This window comes from Camelus ferus, chromosome 2 (assembly GCF_009834535.1).
Source record: "Camelus ferus isolate YT-003-E chromosome 2, BCGSAC_Cfer_1.0, whole genome shotgun sequence".
NCBI classification, from domain to species: domain Eukaryota; kingdom Metazoa; phylum Chordata; class Mammalia; order Artiodactyla; family Camelidae; genus Camelus; species Camelus ferus.
In genome coordinates, this window is record NC_045697.1 from 22524330 (window position 1) to 22548865 (window position 24536).

General features: G+C 34.7%; 1 long non-coding RNA gene across 1 annotated transcript; it reads right to left on the reverse strand.

The window, feature by feature from the left end:
• Positions 1-488: 488 nt before the first annotated feature.
• On the reverse strand, positions 489-24536 carry LOC116668301. Its single transcript, XR_004325423.1, has 3 exons — positions 24524-24536; positions 11525-11527; positions 489-845 (listed from the first exon to the last, which is right to left on the reverse strand). It is a non-coding gene; the product is annotated as an uncharacterized LOC116668301 (long non-coding RNA).

The following is a 24536-nucleotide window of genomic DNA, read 5'->3' on the forward strand; positions in this document are numbered from 1 at the left end:
CCTGTGATTGCTTCTTGCACTACAAGGCAGAAGGAAGTAGCCGTGACAGAGGACTTGTAGCCTGTAAGGGCTTAACATACTTACTTTTTTGCCCTTTACAGAAAAAGTCTGCCAACACAGATTTTGTAATTAAAAAAAAAAATTTGTTAAATAAATGAATTGATGGAGATTATTATCATATTGATGCAAATCTTGACTATACATAAAAATGCTATTGGTTAAAATTGTATTTTTGCTTAAAATATGAGTCAAGAGATAATTAGTAAGTTATCTACAGAGAGTACAAGGCCAAATACGTCACTTGATTTAATCAGCTTACCAAAATGGCCATAGTAGCCTTTGTTTTTTTGTGGGTTGTTTTGGAACCTGAAATTTCTGAGTGCTTTAATTATCTTTCCAAATTGTGATTCATTTTTGTATCATATGGACTAAGTGTTACTGAAATGTGTTATTAAGGTTATTAGTTCCATGAAGAAGCAGTAATAATTTCTTGGCATATAAATCATATAATCAAGTGAGATCAGTTTTTTTTTAATAGATTTTATTTTTTACAGCAGCTTTAGGTTCAGAGTGAAATTGAGCAGAAGATACAGAGATTTCTCATGTACCTCCTACCCGTACACAGTACCACCTCCTCCACTCAATATCTTCCCCCTCCCCCAGAGTGGGACATTTGTTACAGCTGATGAACCTACATTGACATATTACCCAAAGTCCATAAATAACATTAGGGTTCACTCTTGGTGTTGTATATTCTGTAGGTTTAAACAAATGTATAATGACATGTGTCCACAATTATAGTACCATACAGAGTAGTTTCCCTGCCCTAAAAAGTCCTCTGTGCTCTATCTGTTTATCCCTTCCTCCCTCCTAACTCCTGGTAACCACTAATTTAATTACTGTCTTCATAGTTTGTCTTTTATAGAATGTCATACAGTTGGAATCATACAGTATGTAGGCTTTTCAGATCGGCTTCTTCCACTTAGTGATATGTGTTTGAGTTTCCTCTATATCTTTTTATACCTTGATAGCTCATTTCTTTTTAGCCCTCTGAATAATATTTTATTGTCTGGATGTACCATGGTATATTTATCCATTCATCTACTAGAGGATATCTTGGTTGCTTCCAAGCTTTGGCAATAATGAATAAAGCTGCTATAAACATGTATGCGCAGGTTTTTGTGTGGACATAAGTTTCAACTCATTTGGGTAAATACCAAGGAGTGCAATTGCTGGATTGTATGGTAAGACTATGTTTAGTTTTGTAAGAAACTGCCAAACGGTCTTCTAAAATGGCTCTACCACTTTGCATTTCCACCGGTAATGAATGAGAGTCTAGCATTCGGTGCTGTCAATGTTTTAGAGTTTCACCATTCTAATAGGTGTGGTTTTGTTTTCAAAGATAAGATTTTGCAATGCTTTCAAAAATTTAAAAATAGACTCTGAGTATCTGGGGATGTGGTAGAATATACATTTCTCAAAATACATTGATCATTGGAATGCATTACTCTAGGATTGTTTATAGAATGAATGTTCCCAGACAGCTGCTGAGAGCCTTATTGTGTCTCTGTGCCTAGCATCATGCCTGGCTCATAGCAACTGTCTGTGGATATTTGTTGAATCAATCAATTCTTGAGGTTGGAACTCAGAGAGAAATCTGGGTTCGCTGAAGTTTGAATGAATCCAGATATAGCGAAATAACCTTGAGCCTGCTTACTAAAAAGAAAGTCAGCACTCAAATGCAGAAAATCCCAAGGCTTAAGCTGAACCTATTATATAAATGTTCTATTTTAATAAAATAGGTTAGTTAAATGGTTAATTTTAGCATTAAAAAATAAATAGACATCTGAGACCAATTAATAGCTTTTTTTTGAGAGCCCGTACATTTGGCCAATACTTCATAACAATGCAGTTTTCTTTGGCAGCCTGTAGTTTGCTGATGGCCATTTTCTTTGTCAGAACTGTTATCAAACTGTGCTATTAAAAGAGATTTATTTGGTAAGATCTGGGTGGATCTGTAACAAATAAGCAGACGGTCCAAGCTGTTGTCTAAAATACAAGAGTTTGGAGAGACTTTTCTTTATCCTCTTGGCGTAAGCCACATTTTATCATATTTTGAATACAATCTGAGCAAGGCTTCCCAAATGCATCTCATACAATTATACATTTAAGTTAGCATTTTATTTTGAAAAGAATGTTTTTGTAACTTTGTATTTGGCTTCATATATTCATCTAATACATGATTTTTGTGGGCTTAAACACTTTTCCCCAGCACTTATTCTAAATAGCAAATTAAGGTTGTTCCATTGTACAAATGGGGAAGCTAAATTCTGGAGCAGGTTTCAACGCTATTTTAACACTGAGAGTATAAAACAGAGTGGTGTTTATGAATTTAAATATTGATCTACCTTTCAAGCTAAACTTTTTTGTGAAAATTCAATTGTATGGCTTTGATCTGTATATGTTTTTTATTCTTTATAGTAATAAACATATAATGATTAGTGTCCCTATCACTCTTCAAAAATTCTGAAATGATTTAGCTTTTTTTTTTTCCCCTTGGTCAAGCTGTTAAGAGGATTGTGGAAGTATTTACAGTTGTCCCTCGGTATCTGTAGAGAATTGGTTCCAGGACACCCACGAGTATTGAAATTCTTGGCTGCTCAAGTCCATTATATAAAATGGTGTACTATTTGCATATAACCTACGCACATCCTCTGTATACTTTAAATCACCTCTAGATTACTTATAATACCTAAGGCAATGTAAATTCTGTGTAAATAGTTGTAAATACAATGCAAATGCTATGTAAATAGTTGCTGGTGTGTGGCAAATTCAAGTTTTACTTCTTGGAACTTTCTGGAATTTTTTTTTTTCCTATCCTTTGTCAGCTGAATCCTCAGTAGTAGAATCCTAGATATGGAGAGCTGACTATGTTTCTATTTCTACTTTGAAAAACTTTATAGATACACCAAACATGATAAAGAGAATTTTTTTTTTTTAATTTCACGACTGCTGCTCATATACAAATTTCCATAGGATGCAATTTTAATTCTCATAATTCTTGCCATATTAACACATAATATTAAGAAATTTTCAAAATAGGTTTTTTTTTTCAAAATAGGTTTTTTGATCAAGGAAAATTCTGATTATGTACATGGAGGCTGTAAAATGTCTTAGAATTATTTAAACATACAATATGCAATGGACATACAGTTTGAAAAATACTCCTACAAATAACGTTTAGTAAAAGTGATTTGTAAATCACTTTTTTAGAACACTTGATCTATTTTCTCAAGGGGCCAATACTATGAATAATTGTTTTGGATTGAACCAGTCTCACAGGCTTATGCAATCCATAATAAATAACAAATTGCCAGGAGGAAATGACCCGGGGATAAAGCCAAAGAGATAGAGGTAAGACTGTTGGTGGGAGGCTTTGAGTGTCATGATAACATTTGAGAAATGGACTGTAGAAAATGGGAATCATTAAAAGTTGTCTGGAGAACTGAACTAGTTTGACTTGAGTTTTGAAAAATACGTCTGTAAGGAGAGTGCTGCCTGTAGGTAAGGCTGAAGTTAGGGATGACAATTTAGGACTCTATTACAGGGTTCCAGAAATTTCATGAGAACCTTAACTCTATCATAATTCAAGGCACAGACAATGCTGAGGGGGTTTCTAGATATTTAGTGAGAAAGAAAACAATTGAGGAGGAAGAGTAGTTTCAAATGAAGAAACCAGTAGAGGAATGTGAGAAGGGTACATAGTCAAAGAAGCTGGACTGTGGGTAGCCAAGACTGGAGGATGAATGTGGGAAGGAAAACTGAGGCAGCGCACCTCTTAAAGGGACACTAAAGAAGAAGGTTATGGGGAAGAGATACTGAATCACGCAGCTCTCCCTTTAAAGGACCACATCGGATTGATTCTTACACAAATGGACAGTTATCTGCAAATTCTGATATACAGTTGCTCTCTCTATGATTGAAAGCCAGATATTTGGGTTTCAAGGAGTGGCTGTCAGATGCTATACCGCTGAGGAGAATTTAAAGTGATTCAGACATCAGTTGATTTAATACCCATCACCTCACATAAGCATAATTACAGAAAAAAAAAATTTACTTCTCCATAGTTCTTTTAGTTCTTGATATATGACCTTGCAAAAAGATTTAATTGCGTGGTTTTCATTTATGAAAACCTTATCTGTGAAAGTAGTGAATTCAGCAAAATGACTTTAGAGTCTCTCAGAAATACGGATCCATGCCTAATTTAGGACCTACTGCTGAAACATGGCTCCATTAATAAGATACCACATGGTGGGTTTTGGATTGTCTTACATTTAGTTAAATTTACGTATAAATATATACATATATATGTATCCATATATATATTTGATCATCACTGGGCTGAAGATAATTATACATTATTTTCTTATTAAATAAGAATGAAAGGAAGATTTGAGTTTCTGTCTTTTGATATTCTCATTTTTGGATCTTGTCCAGTTAACTTTTATTTATCTGGGCTAATTTGTTGGAGAAATTTGGGAAAATAATCAAAGATGACTTATACAATGATTCACATACCAAGTTGCTTATCTGACCTAGCCACGAGTCCATTTGAAACATCTGATACAAGAACTTAGTTGAACAACAAAAGAGACAAAACCCATGATAATAGTCAGAGATGAATTAATTGTGTGCTTTTATTGGCAACTGTTCACACACTGGCTCAGCTAATGTTAGTTTTACCTGCTCAAATATCAGGCTAACTGGGGCTCTAAGTCTACTGCATCTACAGCACATCTAAGTATAGTTTATGTAGAGCATGATATGGTTTTGATGCCTAGCAACAGGATAAAACCAAACAGTAATGATTACAGGAGTAACATGGACAATATACATCTCATGGAGTACCATGAAATCTTTTTTATCCTATTTCAAATTTTTCTTCTGGGCTTTCCTAAATTAGTCTCATATTTAAGTATTGTTTCCTCACTTTGTTTTGCAGTTTTAATGATCTTTATAACACTGTATACATATTATTTTGGATAGGAAAGTAGGATTTATTGGTGGTTGCGAGTAAGGAGGGGACGGTACCAAGGCTCTTATGAATGGAGGGCCCACCACTTGTCCCGGGGCCATTATTAGGGATGTATTTGACCCCACAGCCATCCGGGAAGAGCCTTAGCACTGTATTATTGATTACTCTGAAAGGCAGATATTTACTAATATGTAAGAAATTTTGACAAATGAAGTCAAAGTAGATTCGAGTTCCTACTTAAAAAAATGTTTTGCAGATGTTAAGTACATATCTTAGGGTAGAACTAAGAACTGAAAATCATCAGGGTGAAAGAAGGCCATTTTATTCTGGCATATGGGTATATGTGGATATATATTTTTTAAATGAAGATATTAATTATAAACATTATGTGATAGATGCAAAATTAAATATATTTGAATTAAAGATAAGCCTTTAAGAGAAGATATTTCTATTCACACTGATGGATTAAGTAGGGAAGAAATAAATACAGATAGAAATTATTTGAGTATATACTTAATGGAAGAATGTGTGTGTCTTTGTGTATGCTGCAAGGGCATTGGTAGGGTATGGGTGTTTAGCCCCACATTCTTCCATTTTCTAGATAAGATCAATTTTTTCCTTGCATCCAAGTTTCCTTAGCAAAAAAGATGGCTCTGGGAGGCAGGTGGTAGTTCCAGAACCCCACGAGCTCTGAGAGTGAAAAGGGCAACTCTGAGATTCCTCTGGTCTATGTGAATCCAGTCCTCCATCGTCCTCCAAGCCTCCTACACAGAAGTCAGGAAGTGGGGGGTGGCGAAGTTCTGTGGCGTGTGAATTAGAAGCATCATCAACAGGAGAGGAGCAGGGGATTGTGGGATTTTCATATTTCTGCCCAGACTAAGAGACCAACTCCCTCAGACTCACAGCCTCTCACTATAATCTGATTTTGAATCCACCAGGATTAACCCAATCATACCATTTATCCCAATGTATTTCAGTAACACCACAAGCCCAAGATCTGAGATTATCTCTCATGACCTGGACAGTAACTTTCTTAATCCCACAACACTCCCTGATTTACAAAATTTCCCACATGTCTTCATGTTTTTATTGTCTGTCACCTGCAAAATCCCCTATAGCTTCAAACTCCTCTCTAAACATTTCTTTTATTATGTTCTGACCCTGCTCTTAATGAACAGATGAAAGAACGACTAAGCAGCATTGGAATTCAGACAAGTTATTGTTGGACAAAGTTTTCTTCTTTATTTTTTTCCCTGTAAATTCTTTGTTTAAATAAGATGAGACTTTTATGGCATAGCCTTATATATATGCACAGGTGTAAAGTATTGGTTGAAGCAGTGCAGAAAATCTTATTTGAACACCTTAGGTGCATTTAACATGTTTTGAAATCCAATAATTTAAACAAATTGGCCTTATTAAAAAAAAAAAAAGCTTGAGGAAGTTTCTAGCCTACAAATGTTAACCTTCAGGGAATGACTTAACAATGATATTCAACTCTTTGAAGCAGTATTTGCTTTGAGAGTGCTAAATTATGTCTCCTTGTTTTCACTACGGAGACAGGGACCAGGTTTAAATTAGAGAACAATAAATTTAGGCTCGTTATTGAGGAATCCAAAAGCAGCATAGATAGCAAATGGACCCTGCTGAATATTAAAAATACAATTTGATCAATTAAATATATGAAACCAAAACAAAACCATTCTACATAACTGATAAAGTGTAAACCGTTAAATCCTACCATTGGAGTACGTGGAGCCCAGTGTTTAGAGAACTGATTTGTAAGCATGTTAAGGAATTTGTAAGACTTCTTTTTCAGGGAAAAAGAAAACAAAATCCTTCCTGGAGCATTCTCCAAGCAGGCAATAATTCAGAAATCTGAAATAATATCTACCTGAGAGCAGAAAGTCAGGATGTGTAATTGGGCCAGCCACTGGAATCAAGAGAATCATTAAGCAAAGCATTCCCTGAAGCAACGTGGACTGTACAGTTCATAATATGATGGACTGAACACAGCAAGAGTCCACTTTTGTTCTGTCAAAGAGCCTGCCAAGGTGCTCAACACAAACAAAAGGGCTATTTTACCAGTGACATTATCTTACAAAAATCATCAGTGTGCTCTCTCACCAGCTGGAAGCCCCTGTATGCCTTCCCGGGGAACGCAGAGTTGAGCCAGTTAAGAGGCTGACAGTCACTCCAGCAGCATGGCGTCGATGGTGGGTGGATGAGTCAGACCAGTGCCTTCAGCAAAATCCAGCTAACTATTCAGCTATAATTAGTATTTTGGAACCACCGTCCGTGTTTGACTCTGACAAGGAGACGTGTCAATGTTTTTTCCTTTAAAAAAAGTCTCTCTCTCTTTTTCTTGGCCATGGAAGCAAAATGTGTGTGCAAAAATCCTGTCACTCATGAAATCTCCAGATCTGACTGTCAGAGGAACTTCAGGTATTTTCAGGCTGTTAATGAATAGGCACCCATATCCCTGTCTTGCACCAGAAGTCAGATGTCACAGTTAATGTGCACCAAGGATTACAGTCTGTTCCAACAGAGGATACAAGACACTCCAATAGCAGCACCCCTGGTCCCTTCAGAACCAATAAGTATTAAGGACCCAAGGTGGTTTCCTAAGTGATTCCAACTTAACTGACTGAGAAGAATAAAAAGAGGGATGTGGTGTTGAGCAGTGTCACCCAGCTGTTGTCATTTGTAATCAATATTCTGTCATTTATGCATCTGTAATATATACGTGTGTGTATATATATGTGTGTGTATATATGCACACACACACACACACACACACACACACACACACTTTTCTCAGGCTTAATGTTCTAATGCCAGAATTCAAACAAAATAAAATTTGTTTCTGTTTTTGAGCTAAGGATCTGTTACATATAAAGGCAGTCTGACAAATTTATCTTCATGGTCAGTAACAGCTGTTATGGAAAGGGGACCCTTACCCAGGACACTACTTTGTTTGTAGACAAAATGTCCCTGTGATGGTCCATTTTATATGTTAACTTGGCTGGGCCACGGTGCCCAGATATTTGGTTAAACATCATTCTGGATGTTTCTATGAAGGTGTTTTTGAACGAGATGAACTTCAAAATAAGTAGACTATGAGTAAAGCAGATTACTGTCCATAATGTGGGTAGGTCTTATTGAAGGCCTTAATGAGAATAAACACACACACACACACAAACACACACACACACACACACACCCTTCTTGGTTCTGTTTCTCTGGAGAACATCAATTAGAATATATGGTTCTTGAGCATTTGAAAATATGGCTGTGTTTATGAATTTTTATAAAATACAACCAGTGCTCACCCAGCTATAGACTTAAGCTAACGATAAACTTGCATCTATAGACAATGGATCTAGAGTTTGGAATGAGTGGGTGGAGCAGAAGCAGAAATTGAAATAATTATAAGATAATAAGATAGAAAGTTATAAGGAACACAGGTGAAGAGCAAGTGACCTGAGTGTTCAGTGGAAGGGAGAAAAAAAAGAGTAAGAGAAACGGGAAATAAAAAGATGATTTGAACTTATCTTAGTTGTTGAGGACAAGTTTAGAACCATGTCTCAGAATCCGTGTAAGTTTTCTCAAGGCACAGTTCTATCTGAATTGGAGTCTCAAGAAAAAGTACATGTTTTTCCTGGTATTTTTAACTGAACCCAGAAGCAATTTTTAATAAAACAGAATAACATGATTCTCACATAGCTCACCAGGGAATACTCTGGTCTGGAAATAGAAAACACTGGGAAATCCAGTGGTGGTCATATTCCACGTTAGCAGTGTGGACCTTATATAAGCTTTCTGTATTGATAAATGAGTGCTTACATATTGATCAGCATTTGAATAAACTACGAAAAATAAGTTTCTCCCCTCTTATTGATATGGGTACATATATCAGCACTAAAAAGGAAATTCTCCTTAAGCAAAAACTTGCAAAAGAAGCACTAAAATTTGCAGAAATCAGCAAGGGCCAAATGAGCCACTTGTCCATAATAATTGCCTTTTTTGAAAACAGCAGCAGTTATTCAAATCTGTAAATAATTAAATCAACTTGTACTTTTTAAAAGAGAAATTCAGCTCTGTTGAGGTATAATTAACATAAAATTATAAGATATTTACATCATGATGATTTGACATGCCGTATACATTGTAAAAGGATTGTACTCTCCTACCTCTGCTGAATTGACACTTTCATCACTTCACCTATTTATCTTTTTTTGTAAGAACATTTAAGTTCTATTAACAAATTTCAGTTATATAATACAGTGTTATGAATGATAGTTACCATCTTATACATTAGATCCTCAGACCTTATTCATTTTATAGCTGAAATTTTGTACCCTTTTTATCAACCTACTCCCCAGCCTCTAGCAACCTCTTTTGTACTATTTCTATGAGTTTGACTTTTTTTTAAGATTCCATGTAGAAGATATACCATATAGTATTTGTCTTTCTCTATCTGGCTTATTTCACTTAGTATAATGCCCTCAAATTCCATCCGTGATGTCATAAAAGGCAGGATTTCCTTGTCATCATTGAATAATATTCTATTATACACACACACCATATCTTCTTTATCCATTCATTGACTGAGAGACTTGTTACATGACATTTACTAGTTTATTATGTTTCCATAATGTAATCAGTTTTAAAACTGGAATGTGATTGGTTTATGTAATTCATTCCTGTTCTGATGATGCCCCAAAGTGTATCCATAACTTATGGTACTGTTTATGTACTTATTGTTATGGATAATGATTGCTGATGTATATCCAACTTTTCCTAAAATATGAAAAACACCTCTATTTTTGGCCTGACATTTTTAAGAAAAATAAAACCAAAATCAAAGGGAAACAAAGGAAAAGAAAAAAATACCTATGCAATATAAGAGATGAATGAACAAGTAAATGGGATGAATGTGAGAAGACTTTTGTGCTGGCTGGTGTTTTTGTAAGATACAACACACACATAGATTAAAGAAGGATACAAATAAACAGTTAGAAAGCTATTAAGAGATGAAATATTACATGGGCATTTGTACTATTGCCAAATATAGTCCCTTCAATGTCTCTAAATTTTGTGACTTGCCAAGTTATCTCTTCTATATACGTACTTAATGCAACCATAAAAATAAAACTTTGCCTATGGCTTGTGGAAAATGAGAACATTGGCCTAAAGAAAAATGGGACAAAGATTCTAAAAGGAATGTGTTGTAACTCTCCATTGAGTACCTAGTATAGGGCCTTGTATGTAGTCACTCAAAATAAGTCTATTCAATTGAATTAAACTGAACTGTATTGAAGAAAACCACTTCTATTTCACTACTTTTCAGTTGGATTCTATTGAAGTAACTCATGCTGGGCCTAACATCTTCTTTTAACTGTTTCCCATTTCCCATTTCATTTTCTCTTTCTATGTTTTAGCTTAAAAAGTTTTTTTTGAATTAACAGATTGTTAGCAAATTTCATCTATCCATTTATTTCTTCTCTTATATCATGACTTTTTTTTTTTTAAAAAAAAGCACAATGATTCCTTGAAGAGCTTTTGTTTGTGAAAGGTTCTTAGCTGTTAATAGCATGTAGTTTTGGGAGGCTTTATCTTAAAACATTTTTTTTTGACTATTGTGATTTGTGTCTGTAATGATTAATTGTACAGTCCTAAACTACTCTTGCTAAGGCTGAATAATCAGGCTTAAGACATAATTTTATAGATCAGGTCTAGTTCCCCCCAAAGAACTCAGAATCACTTTTGTTTTTATCACTAATTTTAGTTGAAGTATAGACACATGAATAAAATTACACAAAATATGAGTTCCAACTCTATGAATTATCACTTAAAAACCCCATATTTCATTTTGTAACATAGATATTGATTTCACTGTGCACCATATCTTGAAAAGACAGACTATGCTCTGCAGTTTATACGTGGACTATTTTCATCTCTTTTCTGCTTAATTTGGTCTGTTTGTCTATCCTTGCGCCAATGTCACTGCCTGACTTTTTAACAAGTTCCTTTTACTCTTTTTCAAGTGCCTTGATATTCTTGGCCATTTGTAATTCCATGTAGTATACCAGCTTATCAGTTTCTAAATATCGTTGTATAATGACTTTGCTTGGGGCTGACTGAACCTAAAGTTTGAGGGAAAACTGACATCTTTTCAATATCCACTCTTCCAATCCTTGAACAACTGTCTTTTCTTCTTTTATGTGGGTCTTTAATCTCTCTTGGTAAAATTTTATTGTAAATTTTTACAGTTTTATATATTTTTGTTACCTGTATTTCTAAATATTAGTCTTATGCTTTTAGAAATATTATATTTTTACTTATTTTTTAACAATTGTTGGCTGGTATATGGAAACATTTTAATATTTCATATTGATATTGTAACTAACCAAAGCTTGCTAAACTCAGTTTTTAATTCTATAGTATCAGTAGTTCCATTTGAATTTTCTACATAAACAAATATTTCACCTGCTAATAATGAGATTATTATTTCCTCCTTTCCCAATCTTATAATGTTTGTTTCTTTTCCTTGTCTGATTGTACTGACTAGAGTCTCCTATAGAAGTTTTGCTGGAACTCTCAGAAAGAGAATTTTCAACATCTAACCATCAAGATACTGGCAATAGTATTTTTTCTTTTGTTTGTAGCCACCCATTATCAGAATGAGGATATTACCCTTTCTCCTACATTGTTACTAAATCAATCAGACATTATTACTAATATTATTGTTAACAGGTAAAGAATTTTCATCCAAATAACTGGCTTTCTGCAAAACTACATGGAAACCAGCTGTGGCCCAGTGCTTAATGCAACCAATCCAGGTCATTCTCAAGGTGAAGATCCTCACTTTCTGATTACAGGCAGGTACTTCTCAATCATGGATGCTGTTTTGAAGAATCGTGAGACTATTCTGCAGCTGCAACTCAAGGCTCTGACTTACCATGCCAAAGGAGGGTTTGGTGCTTCCGTCAACCACGCACACCCTGTGAGAGGATAGGGCAGGGGTTAGGTTCTCCCATGTCTTAATTCTACAGTCTCTATGTGGTTGTATCAGGTGAGCTACACCAGGCGCTGTCACTCCTCTCACCACGAATCTCCCCTCACTAGTGCTGCTCCAGTGGGCCGGGGTGTGTGCCGCTAGCCCGGCGTGCTCTTGTTTAAAAGACATCCTTTTAAAGATTTTTGGGTTCAGTGTGCTATCATTTCTTTAGTATAATTATATTCACGGGTGAGATGTGCATAATTTATCGTTCTAATTTTTGTCTGGTTTTTTTGTATCAAGATTATACTAGCTTAAACCAAAACAAAATTTTCTAGATGCATAGGAGTTAATTCATCACACATAACAGATGTCCGATGGATTGGGACTCCGTGTTCTCGTGGTCTCTGGTTTGGAAGGGCTGCCTCAAATTTTAATTTGCTTGATATTAGTATATATATACCAGATTTTGTTTCATTTCAGTGTGATACATTTTTTCTTATACTTTTACTTTTAGTCTTTCTTTGTCTTTCTGTTTAAGTGTCTCTGGAGACAAAATTTCTTTTTTATTTCTTTTAAAATGCATTTATTCTATATTCATTTTTGAAGGATATTTTATGTACAGAATTCTATGCTGCCAATTATTTTTTTCGGAAAGTGAAAACCCTTAGTTTTCACTGTTTCTATTGAAGAGTCCATTGCTCCTTTAATTTTTGTTCCTTTGAAAATAATGTCTTTTTATCTGGCTATTTTAAATATTTTTTCCTTTGGGTTTTTAAAAAAAACAGTTTTAAATTATATGTTTAGTTGTGTTTTTCTGTTGTTGTTTTCTTATGTATTTGTTTTATTCTGATTGATATTGTTTCCTCAGTAAGCAGCTTGATATCTTTGTCAATTTTGGAATATTCACTCTCTCTTTAAATGTTTCTTTTGCCTGATACTTCCTCTCCTTTCATTCTAAAATTTCAATTATATGCTAGAACTTCTCATTCTGTTCTTTAGATTTCTTATTCTCTTTTTTGTTTCTCTGTACATTTTTTTCATCCCATGCTACATTGTAGGTATTCTCTTCTGACCTTTGTTTCAATTTGATAATTCTCTCTTCAGATGTGTGTAATCTGTTTTGAAATCTAATCACTAAGTAACTAGTTCTACAATTTCCATTCTTTTAATATTCCATTTTCTGTTGAAAAGTTCAAACATGCATTTTATGTTCTTAAAAATATTAAGCATGTTTAAAGATCAGTGTCTGATAACTCCAATTTCTGACACTTTTATGAATCTGTTAAGGTTGTCTTTCATGTCTGGGTTTTCAGTAATAGATCTTGTCTTATTGCATGCCTGGTTCTTTTTTTTTATTGGAGGCTGGATATCATATCTGAAGAAAAATGTAAGGATAGTGTGATAGCTCAGATAATTTTATATTCTTCAGAGAGGATTTACAATTTGATCTTCTAGGTGGGTAGATGCCCCTGGAAAATTCAATTGATTTTCAACCACTGGAAGGATCTGAAGATGGGCTGCTTCTTCTAGGAGAGTTGGGCTATTGCTTGTTTACCCTTATTGCTGTGGTAATACCTTTATAAACCTTTTCCAAACTGTGGGCGGTTTATCAGCCCTTCCTCTCCTTGGCAGATGTTAGGTTTAAAGTCTTATTCTCCTAAACCTGCAAGAATTGCAACAACTCTGCTTACCTTCTCTTCTTCTACTTCTAGATTGGCAGAGGCCCTTAGGGAGGAAAATTAAGTTGCTTCAAATGTGAAGCTCAAAATTTTGATATTTCTTCTCATCTTGGCTCCACAATTCTTTACTGAGTTCTCTTATACCTCAAAACTCTCAGTCTCCCTGCCCTCCCCCCAAACCCTGCTCTTAATTTTTGTTTTCCTGGTTTTAAAATTGTGGTCAGTTTTAGGATTAATTTGAATTTCCTTTTCTGCAATTACTGACACTGATAATCCAATATTTACATAAAAATGATGTTCACCTTTTGGGCATAGATTTATATAACATCTTAGTATTTTCAGGTTTATATTAATAAACAAAATTGCTTAAACTTAACAATTAAATAAAATTTCTAGGTAACTAAGTGGATTCACAAGTAATGATGATAATAATACCTAATAGTTCTTTCTCACTTACTTATGCCAAGCCCTGTATTAAGATCTTCAGAAATAATTTTTTTTAATATTCTTACCTAACTTGTTAGTTATATTTTGTTATTATGCTCATTTTACTGATGAAACTGTAGCCCAGAGAAGTAGATCTAGCATTTGAACCCAGCATTTTAATTCCCAAGCTGTCGTATATTGGGGTATACTTACAATTTCTGAAAATTATTGATATAAACATGGATGCACAGATGCATACATCACACACACACACAGCACACAAACTGCTGTAGTTAAACTCTACTAGGGAGGCAGACTCTCTAGCTAATCACACAAGTCTCCTTCACTAAGACCAAAGTCAGCTCCTCTAAATTCTTCACTGATGGGAATGGTTAGCTGAACTAATAATAGTCACTAACAGCTAGCTCTCTCCCCTTAAGTGACACCTCACTGAAGTTCATTTACATGCAGTACTTCTATCACCATGCTCTCTTGGCCCCTGGGTATATGACTCTCCCTTAAAAATATCAGAATATGAGTCTGCTTATTAAAAAAAACTGTTATTTTCCTTTTCCCCCCATAACACATCAGAGGCAAACTTACATTTTTCAAAAGGAATTTTACTAAATACACAGGAAGAACAAAAAGGAATAAACAACGTACAAGATGCATTCAAAACTACACAGGCTTAGGAAAAACCAGGTTTCTGTTCCTGTAAGATCGAAGTCGATTTCCAGGCTGAAAGCCCCTGGTCTATTCCCGGGGAATGTTACTCTCCAGCCTCAAATGGCTGGAGCCACTTTGCAGGCAATTTGCTTGGCTACAGGCTCTCCTGCCTCCCTGGTTTTCCCCATAGGGTGAAAGCTGTCTTTTCTGCAGGGAGCTGGTCAATCACCCAACTTATTCTCTACATAAGAACTGCAAAAATAAAGCATTCCAAACATGCTGCTGACCTGGAATGCTCCCACTCAAGTCTGCCTTCCTTGTGATTGGCAAGCCTACAGCCTTCATGGAGGGGACAACACATAGACAGCAGTAAGAGGCTTATCCTCTCACCGGTTTCCAAGGGGGTGGTGGGGGATGGGGGGGTAAGAGCTAGATTGTTGACTCTGAATCTGAATCTCTGCTCTCAGCTACAGGAGAGCAAAAACCAATTCACTAGCAATCACTAGGTCCTGAGGAACTGATGTAAGCAAATTCATTTTACGACAGACTAATTTATAAGCCTTAATGGCGATTGTATAATTTTCACTGAGAAACACATGTGATCAAAGTCACCATGCTGTCACGCTAGTCTCATCAATGAAACACTCAAAAATCATCATAAAATAAATGACCCCTCTTCATCATGTCCTCGGATTTTCAGAATATACACAGTTTGAAATTTCTGACCTCTACGGACGAACAAAATCAATGGAGTCTTACGCAGTCCAGGACACACATTATATCATTATGTACAATTAACAGTTATAATGCCTGATCATATTTAAACTATTTCTGTTTCCTTTCTGGGTAATCAAAAACATTCTGAGGTCTCTATTTTTTTTAGGAACCTGTATATACCTTTTTTTTTTCAGTTATCACTATCGTAGAAAGGAATAGCTATGATTCAACTATTACAAATCTACTCTAGATGGCTGGCTGGTATAAAAGAATGGAGACATTTGTCAATTATCCAACTAATTATCTCAGTGTACGACAGCCAAACCAAATAATCCCAGTCCCTGAGTGAACATTCTGAACTGAATTGGCCAGATAACTATTCAATTGCATAGATAACTGTATTCAATAAAAATCTGAGGATATAAACATTTCTGTATTTGTTTCATTAATTCATTGACACATAAACCTCCAATGTGTTCATCCTGGGCTTCCAAAATAATGATCATAATAAAAAATTATAGGAGCTAGCATTTACTGACTGCTTAAGAAGAACCAGGCACTGTGAGTGCTTTCTCTGCATTCTCATTTAATTTTACAACAATCCTGTGAGGTAGGTGCTAGCTTACCTGGCATAAAATGGAGCCTGCATTCCCAAATAACTCTGTGTAAACAGCTTCACACATGTATCACACAAATAAAATTTCCTGTGTGTAATACGTAGGTGGGTTCTTTTGGAATCAGTGTTTTTCCTTTTTTCTCAAAGGCAAATGAGTTTTCCTTTAGTCATCTTTCTGGTATTTTTGATTCTCGCATCCTTTCCCTCCCTCTGATTGCTATCTTGAGTACAATGCCTGTCCCTGATGAGTGATGCTGAGAATCATGAATTTATATGTGATACTCAGAATGTTATATAAAATTGTATTCCTCTCTATTTCGTGGAAATTGCCATTTCTGCTAACATTTAAGAAAGGAAACACCAAGTTATGTATAAGAATGTCTGGATGGGATGGGTTCTGCACACCTGGATACAGATATGGGACATATGGAACGTGTGGCATGCAATGGTCACTTGTTTAATTGGTATCGGCTGATGGCTAGGAATGAACCACTGAAGAGTACAGTTTCCCTACACATTAAAAGACACCTAGGTGCAGAGAATCCCAATTTATTAACATTAATGAGTAACAGATGGTTGTTAAATGCCCAAACACTGTTAACTGGACACTTTAAAAAATGATGCAGTGGAAGTCTCATGCCTTCTTCAGCCTCCTGAAAACTTGTTAGATTTCAGGTGCTTCTTAGCTTAATGGAATGTGATTGACTATTAAAAAAAATAACCAGAGTTTGAAGCAAGACAGCCCTGAATTCAAATCCTGCTTTTAATGATTATTGGTTTGGGGAAAAGTATTTAATCTTTTTAATTGTCAAAGTGAGATGATAATGCAGCTATCCTCTGCTTAACGTCTTTAATCTGTTTCAGAGAAACAGGGTTTGCTGCTAGTATCTTCATGGGGAGCATTTTTTTAGTTCTTCCTTAAGTGCTGTATTGCTTGACCTCTCTATCAAAGTTTATCCAAAAAGTAAATTGTTTTTGCAGAAGCAAGGAATAAAGCAAATTGTAGAATAGAAGTAAGATGTGTCAGATTTTCACCTTGGTTGGGGAAGGAAGGGAAGAGTGGGCTGGAGGAAGTCCAATAGTAGTGCTGTTCACTACCAGGGTGTCAGTTCTAGGTACTCTTAAATTGTTTCTGTTTGGTGTTACCATTATTCAGGTGAACAGGCACATACCTTGGTCTAAATGCTGGTTCTATGAATTCCTAGCTAAATCTGCAAGTAGGAGAACAAATCAAGGGATGAAGGACTTAAGAATCGGGAAACTTCAAGTTGTCAAAGCTATCAAGAAAAGGTACTGCCAAGAGAATTGTTATGGAACACCAAACAAGTGAGTTAGGTAACTAGAACCCTGAAAACATGCTCAAATGCACAAACTCACTTCCTATTCAGCGAAAGCTCAGTCAGTGTAAGTCCAATTTATCAGCTAGACCATTTTTAATGCCCTCAGCATCACTTGATTACCAGAGACTGTTGATCTTACTACCATATCGTATCTCAGTATTTACAGCTTATTCTCATGTTAAATGGGCTAGACAGTATCTCTAAGTTTTTGGCTTGAGGTGAGAAGGAATGGAGGGGATTAAGGCATTTTTTAATCTCAGGAAATGTAGTTCAACATGGGGGTAAAAAGTATGGTAAGTATGAGGTAATGCAAATGTGACAGGTGGCTTTTGACTCCTTGTGAATAGGGATGGCTCACAGATACATAAGCGGGGGACGATGCTGTGATTTACAGTTAATGATTTAAATCTTTAAATTGTGGCCATTTAAACATGTTAGTAGAAATGCCCTTATATAATATATCTCCATATTTCTGTGGTTTTTGGAACTTATTTCTTTCACGTGTAGAAGAGCCCCAGGGTACCATGAAAGCTTATCGTTCTCTGCATTGTTGGCAAAGCCGTGGAATCCAAATCTTGCTTAATTGACAATGGAAAGAGGCCATTTAATAGGTACAAAAACAAGATTTTGGGGTAAAACATGGAACCAAGTGAAATAACTAAAAATTTTTAATAGGAAGGTATTTCCCAGTATCACAGTATTTTCCTTTTTATCTTCTGTCTTCCTTTTTTTTCAATATTTGGATCTAAGTTTATCTCACTCGGACTAATACCATGGGTTGAGTGCAAGGATTTTTTTTTTCACAATATATCAAAGTCTAATAAATAATTAAAAATAAATGCAGATCTGTGTTAGCCTCTTTCTGGAAATAATTCAATTGATATTTAGCTGGAAACAATTATACTTAGATTATAAAACCTAAAAGCTTTTGAGATACTAGGTCTCTACACCCCAAATTTTGGGGGGATGGAAAGACAAAAAAGGGAAAAATAATAACCATATTTTTGCTTTCTGCTATTCATCCGTTATAAAAAAAAAATTTACTGAGGATAAAATATACCAGATTCTGTGTAAGGTGAGAAGTAGCAATTGTAACAATGAACCAATTACTGTCATGATGTAAATTTTTGTCTGATTGAAGTCTCAAGATTTAGGTATAATGAGAATAAATTATAAAATATTAGGAAAGTGGGGAAGCAAGCACACTATTTCTTTTAGCAATGAAAAAAAAGCAATTAAAATTCTGGGTAAAACAGGAATAAAAGAATTTTTAAAGTGTGAACATAGAGCAAACTGTAATATGGTTTGATTTTAAAACATTAGGGAATTGAGACAGAATTTGTCACATCATAGGTGCTCAATAAATATTTGATGGATGAAATAATTAATTAATTAATATAATACAATGTACTTGAGTAGCACAGCAATTGTAAAATTATAACCACAGAATAAGAACTTCACCTACTAGAGTGTACATGTGATCTGTCTTGTAAATATTCTACTTTGTAGACAGTCTCATATAGTTTCTCTCCCAAGTACTTGTTACATATATACAAATGCATAAGTGACAGATGTTTAGAATTGAAAGTAGATATTATAAAGAACTTTAAGAAATGAAGCAGCATTGGAATATTTAGCTTACAAAGCTTTTACTGATTGCTGCTCAACATTCATAGACATAAGAAATAGACCAAATAATAGATTATTAAAATTTATAAAATTAACCTATAGAACTAACCTAATTATGGAGGGTTTTTTTTTTTCAAATTCACTCTGTATTTGATGAATATTTACCAAGGAGATGTACTGATTTTAAAATAAATATTTAAACAAATGTAATAAAATAAAGGCACATTGCAGAAATTTCAGAAAATATAGAAGAATGTGTAGAAAAAGATTTTAAAAATCACTTTGTAATCTCATAAGTCAAAGATTACTATTGCTAACTTTCAAGCTTGTTTTCTAATATATTGTGGTTTCCCAAACTTGTAATGATTCTTGAATTATATTTTTTTTCAGAGTCAACATTACATCAAATATTACCTCAAAGTATTTTCCTCCTTTTTGATGCTTTGTATTTTACTGGTAAAATAGTCTTATTTTACAGTATGGATAAAGTTATTCAACTATTACTCTTTTGAACATTGAGGCTTTGGAGCAACAATCACTTTATCATTCATTTTACAAAACTCAGCTTACTAGTGTCCATGGTTATTTTCTTTAGTTAAAATTATACAATGTTATCTCTTACACATACTATAGTTTATGGCAGGGAAAACCCTCCCAATGTAATGGGAATAGCATGGCTTGAATTCTTGCCAAAATTTTCCCTATCCATGAGGAAGACTCCCTTTTCTTTAAATATATATCATTAATACACAAATACATACACATCTGAGAAACTACCTAGCAATGAAGTCTTCCACAATGACTTTGGCCCAAATAAATTAGTTTAAATAGTTATTGAATAGCTACACTGTTCTTTCAATGTACTAGATGATTACATGTGGGAAAGCTAAATACTGTAGTGTCACAGGAAGGTTGAACATGGCATTGACAGGCAATACGCTCCCCACGTGAGAGGGCTGCATTCCGACACCCAACCATCATTGTCCTCTTTGAAAACTGCAACACATAAATTCCACTCATGTTCCATTATACTATTACAATTCATCATCAGATACTGTTTTGTTTTGGTACATATGTCATAGCCCTTTCACACAATGTTATGGCTTATATAACTTACATTTCTCATGGATCCCTCCAGCAAAGTCTGTCTTAGTCTGTTTGGGATGCAAAGGAAATCATTCAAAAGCACTGGTGGCTTTACCATGAGAGTTTTGCAATGAACAGGGAGGGAGCAGTAATTTCACAGCTGAGATAAGTATGCTCAGCTCTTTTACCCATTCCATTATTTTCTAAAGCATTTAAGTGCTTTAAGTGTTTGGTTTAAAAAACTGTAAAGATGGAGCAAAACTCTGCGATATTAGAAGTGCCCTGTTTTACAGTTAATCAAAAGGTCAGGGGGCCTCTTATACTAACCAAGTCTCATCAGGGTAGTTCATTAACACAATTAGAAAAAAATGCATTCTCAGTTTCTGCTTTCTATTCATTTTAAGGCACTTTCTGCCTTGCTTAATCAAATTTAACATAGGAGACTTTTCCTGGCTACATAATCAACACGTAAATTAAAATGCACAGGGATCTCCAAAGAATAAAAAAAGTTAATCATTTAATCGTTTTTTTCCCCTGTATGTATTGGGTGGAGAATGTTTAATTACAAAGAAAAATAAAGGAAAGTATATATATCTTTAACATACATTTATTTCTTTGATACAAAAATGTGACTATAATTAATAGTAAAATGACAACACGAATATTGAATTTTCTGCCCATTTTTAATAACAGGGATTTTGACCAATCAAAAGTTGTCATTTTAATTGAAAACTTAATTGATGGTGATGTGTTTTCATAAAATACAGAAGTTTTCTGTGGTATTTTCTTTTTGTATAAAAGTGGCCATGCATTTATGAAATAAATGAATTGTTTGCCCTTATGAAAACTGAAAATATTGCTGAGGACCAAAGAGAGAAACTGAGAACTCATTTGACATTTTATTAAGAAGGTTCAAGAATAGTTCACCCGGACTGTAATTTGCCATCCATTGAAGTTTATGAAGGAGTTAATACAAAGTGTGGCTATTGAAATTTCTATCTATGCAATTTCTACCTGCACAAGATTATTGTGAATAAGTTCACTTTCTAGCCTGATTTTTCTGACTTCTCAATATTTTTTGCATATCGTCAAAATGTTAAAATGTTGAGTGCAGCCAATGCTAGTAACATCTGGCTTCCCTTTTTAGTTTGCATCATCCTGCGTAGTATAAACTTCTCTTTTACACGAGGAGTTCTTAGGCCATTTATTTCCCTCTTAAGTGTGACTGCTGTGATTTAAATCAGTAAAAATTCACTTAATATTGCTTTCAGTCATTCACTTAAGGATGCAATAGTTGTCCTTTATTTTTAGAGATAACGTGATTAACTTCAGAGATGTCAACCAGTAAGAAAGACCCGCTAACATATTTTATTATCCAACTTTTTAAAAACAAGTCTTATACTAATGATTCAGAAATGTTTTCAAAGATCCCTAGGGCTTTGTGCTCTACCAATGCCCTTCACACTACTTCTCAGAAAAATAAGATATGTATATTGTATTTATATGTGGGAAGTTTACTTTTCTACATGCCGTACATATTTTGACAATGGAACATTCTAAGTATTCTTCAGTACTAGCAAATCAGGGTCTCAAGTAAGAGTCATCCAATGACCATTAAAAAATTTTGTGTGACTTGGCTGTTATGGGCAAAAATGTATAAACATAAATAAAACTTGATCTTGACCTTGAATAACTTACAATTAAGAGAGAGAAACAAAATCAGGTTACCACAAGGGGATGCCTTTTGGGATGGTAGAGACTGAAAAAGCCTCTGACCTTTATGAAATTCAGTAATATTGGTTACCAAGGAAAAGTGTTAACATAATGGCATGCAAATTTTAGGCCTTGATATTCCTAAAAGATAAAATAACCCAACTACATTGTTAAAATGCATATGTGTTTGGCTTCTCTCTCTCTCTCTATATATATATACATGGATGTATATATATATATGCTTATGTTTGTATTTAATTCATATAATGAGAACAAAATCTAGCTGTAGATATTCTTAAAAGATAACATAGAACAATTATGTAACTATATATATATAGAAAACATATTTACGTAACTATGTTATTTTCCCCCATAATAGCCCTATGATTTACATATGATTTTCATTTCCACTATACAGATAATAAAGCAGAAGTACAAAGAGTGTAAGTTAAGTTACTTGCACAAGGTCATATACCTAATAAATGGGAGAAATGGGATTTGAACCCCAGTAGTCTGGAAATAAGTAGAAGAATCTTGTGTGGCAGACTAGGGAAATAAAATCCTAACTTACAGGACAGGAAAGTCATTAACTGCTTCCAAGCAAAGGTGTGATAAGCACCAGTGGGCGTTCAGAACATAAGGGCAACTGTGTTACAGAAGGATGGCTTTCTTCAGTCCTGCAAATATGCAATATTACCACAAGGTTTTATTTAAATAGTTTAATTATTTTTATTTAGACAGTAGTCTTTCGAGTAGAAAATCAATTTTTTTTTTGATTAAGAAGCATCAAAAAGGCAAAGACTAATCAGTAAACAGCCTTAAAATGACATTTGGTTTTGGTAGAGTGAAGGGAACCATTGTGAATGTTTCTGAAAGAATGAAAGGAAACAAGCAAATGCCCTAGAAAGTCTTGTAAAGTTTCAGGTTCCTGTTGAAGGGGTGTAGCTTTTTGTTGTTCATCGTTGGTACTTATAAATATGAATGAATTTCTCCGATTGCACATAGAACTACCAGGCTCCAAGGAAGAATGCTTCGTACTTGGTGACTGACCAGGCTGTGAAGAGCTACAACAGAGAGGCTGGGCGTTCCCCATTGGGCTATTTATGTGGTCCACGCTATCAAATGTATCTATATAAAATTTTGACCAACAGGAATTTTCCTTTTGTTCTTTTCCTTCTGAACAATTAGTTTTGGAGAAGGGAGGGTGCTGTCAGATGGTCAGCTGGACCTTTAAATTTTCAGATCCACTGGTTGAGGAGTTAATTACTGAAACTTTCCAATTGCACAGGAATCATAGAAAAAGCCACGGCCTTGTATTATTTACCCAAATAAACAACATTCTTTGGAAGAAAACAGGCAGTTTCACTAATAAAAAATGTAAATTCCAGCTTCATGTGTTATTCATGAATGTTCTGATACCACAATTGTTATTTTCAAGTGTTTAGCTACTGTGAAAAGCATCTTCGGCAATGATGTTGGAGGTTGACTGCTGAATGTCAGAAATAATGATCTCGCGGCACTGTAATCTTTGCTGAATGAGGTCTATTATGTGTCATATTTGGAAGAATATTTGTGTTGCTGAATGATTTTAAACTAATTATCGAATGCTGCTTGTATTTCATAAAATATAATGATACTCATACAAAGAACTTTACTATTAACACTGCTAAGTCCAATTGTGTACATCATATTTGGGAAGCAAACTAAAATTGACTTATTTATCAGAATACAAATACATTGTTATTGGAATGTGGACACAACGTATAAATGTTTTCCTTGCTTTCAGAAGAACTCAATTCGGATTGACTAGTAATAGCATTTGTTTTCTACTGTTACAATGATTATGTTATTTTCATATGAAAAACTTAAAAGTAAACACTATGAAGTAGCAAATGTCTTTGGAACATCTTGGCTCCTCAATCACCTCTCTCTGCCAGGCCAGTTTATTTACATTGTGGTCCATTCACAGACACGGGTTCAGCAAATAAGCTGTCAGTTTGATCTAAACCTTCATAAAAACGTATTATATTTGCTTAACATTGTTTAACATGGCAGGCATATGTATTAAAATAAAAGTTCTGCATTTCTAGTAAAAACAAACCCATTATATTGCTCTCATACTTCTCTGAGATTTCAATTCATATTTACTGTTATCTTGGTTGCTTGGCTTTTAAAAATTGAAAACAATGGGGAAAGAACTTCAGTGTTGGAACGTGCTTACCTTGAAAAAAAAGGCACATATTTGGGTGTGATAATTTTCTTTCTTTTACCTTCCTACAAGGCTAGCATGTGGTATCAGCTGAGGAAAACATAGCCTCAGCTAAGGGGGGAAATGACGTTAACATTGTCATATAAGGGTTGGAGAAAGATGGAAATGTTTTGGCTGGGATTTATCGAACATGAAATTGGAAACAGATGATGATAAAAATAAGAATGCTCAGTGCAAGGAGCACTTCCTCCATTTCAGGAAGTATTCTTTGATGCAACAGAAGTGTCGCCCAGTGGCCTTCTCTCACTAGTTTCTGCTGCCTCTTTGGAAATGCCTTTCAATTACTCCTGAGAATCCAAAAGTTATACTCCAAGGAATCACAAATCAGTCCATCGCAGTGTCACCCCATTCTTTCTT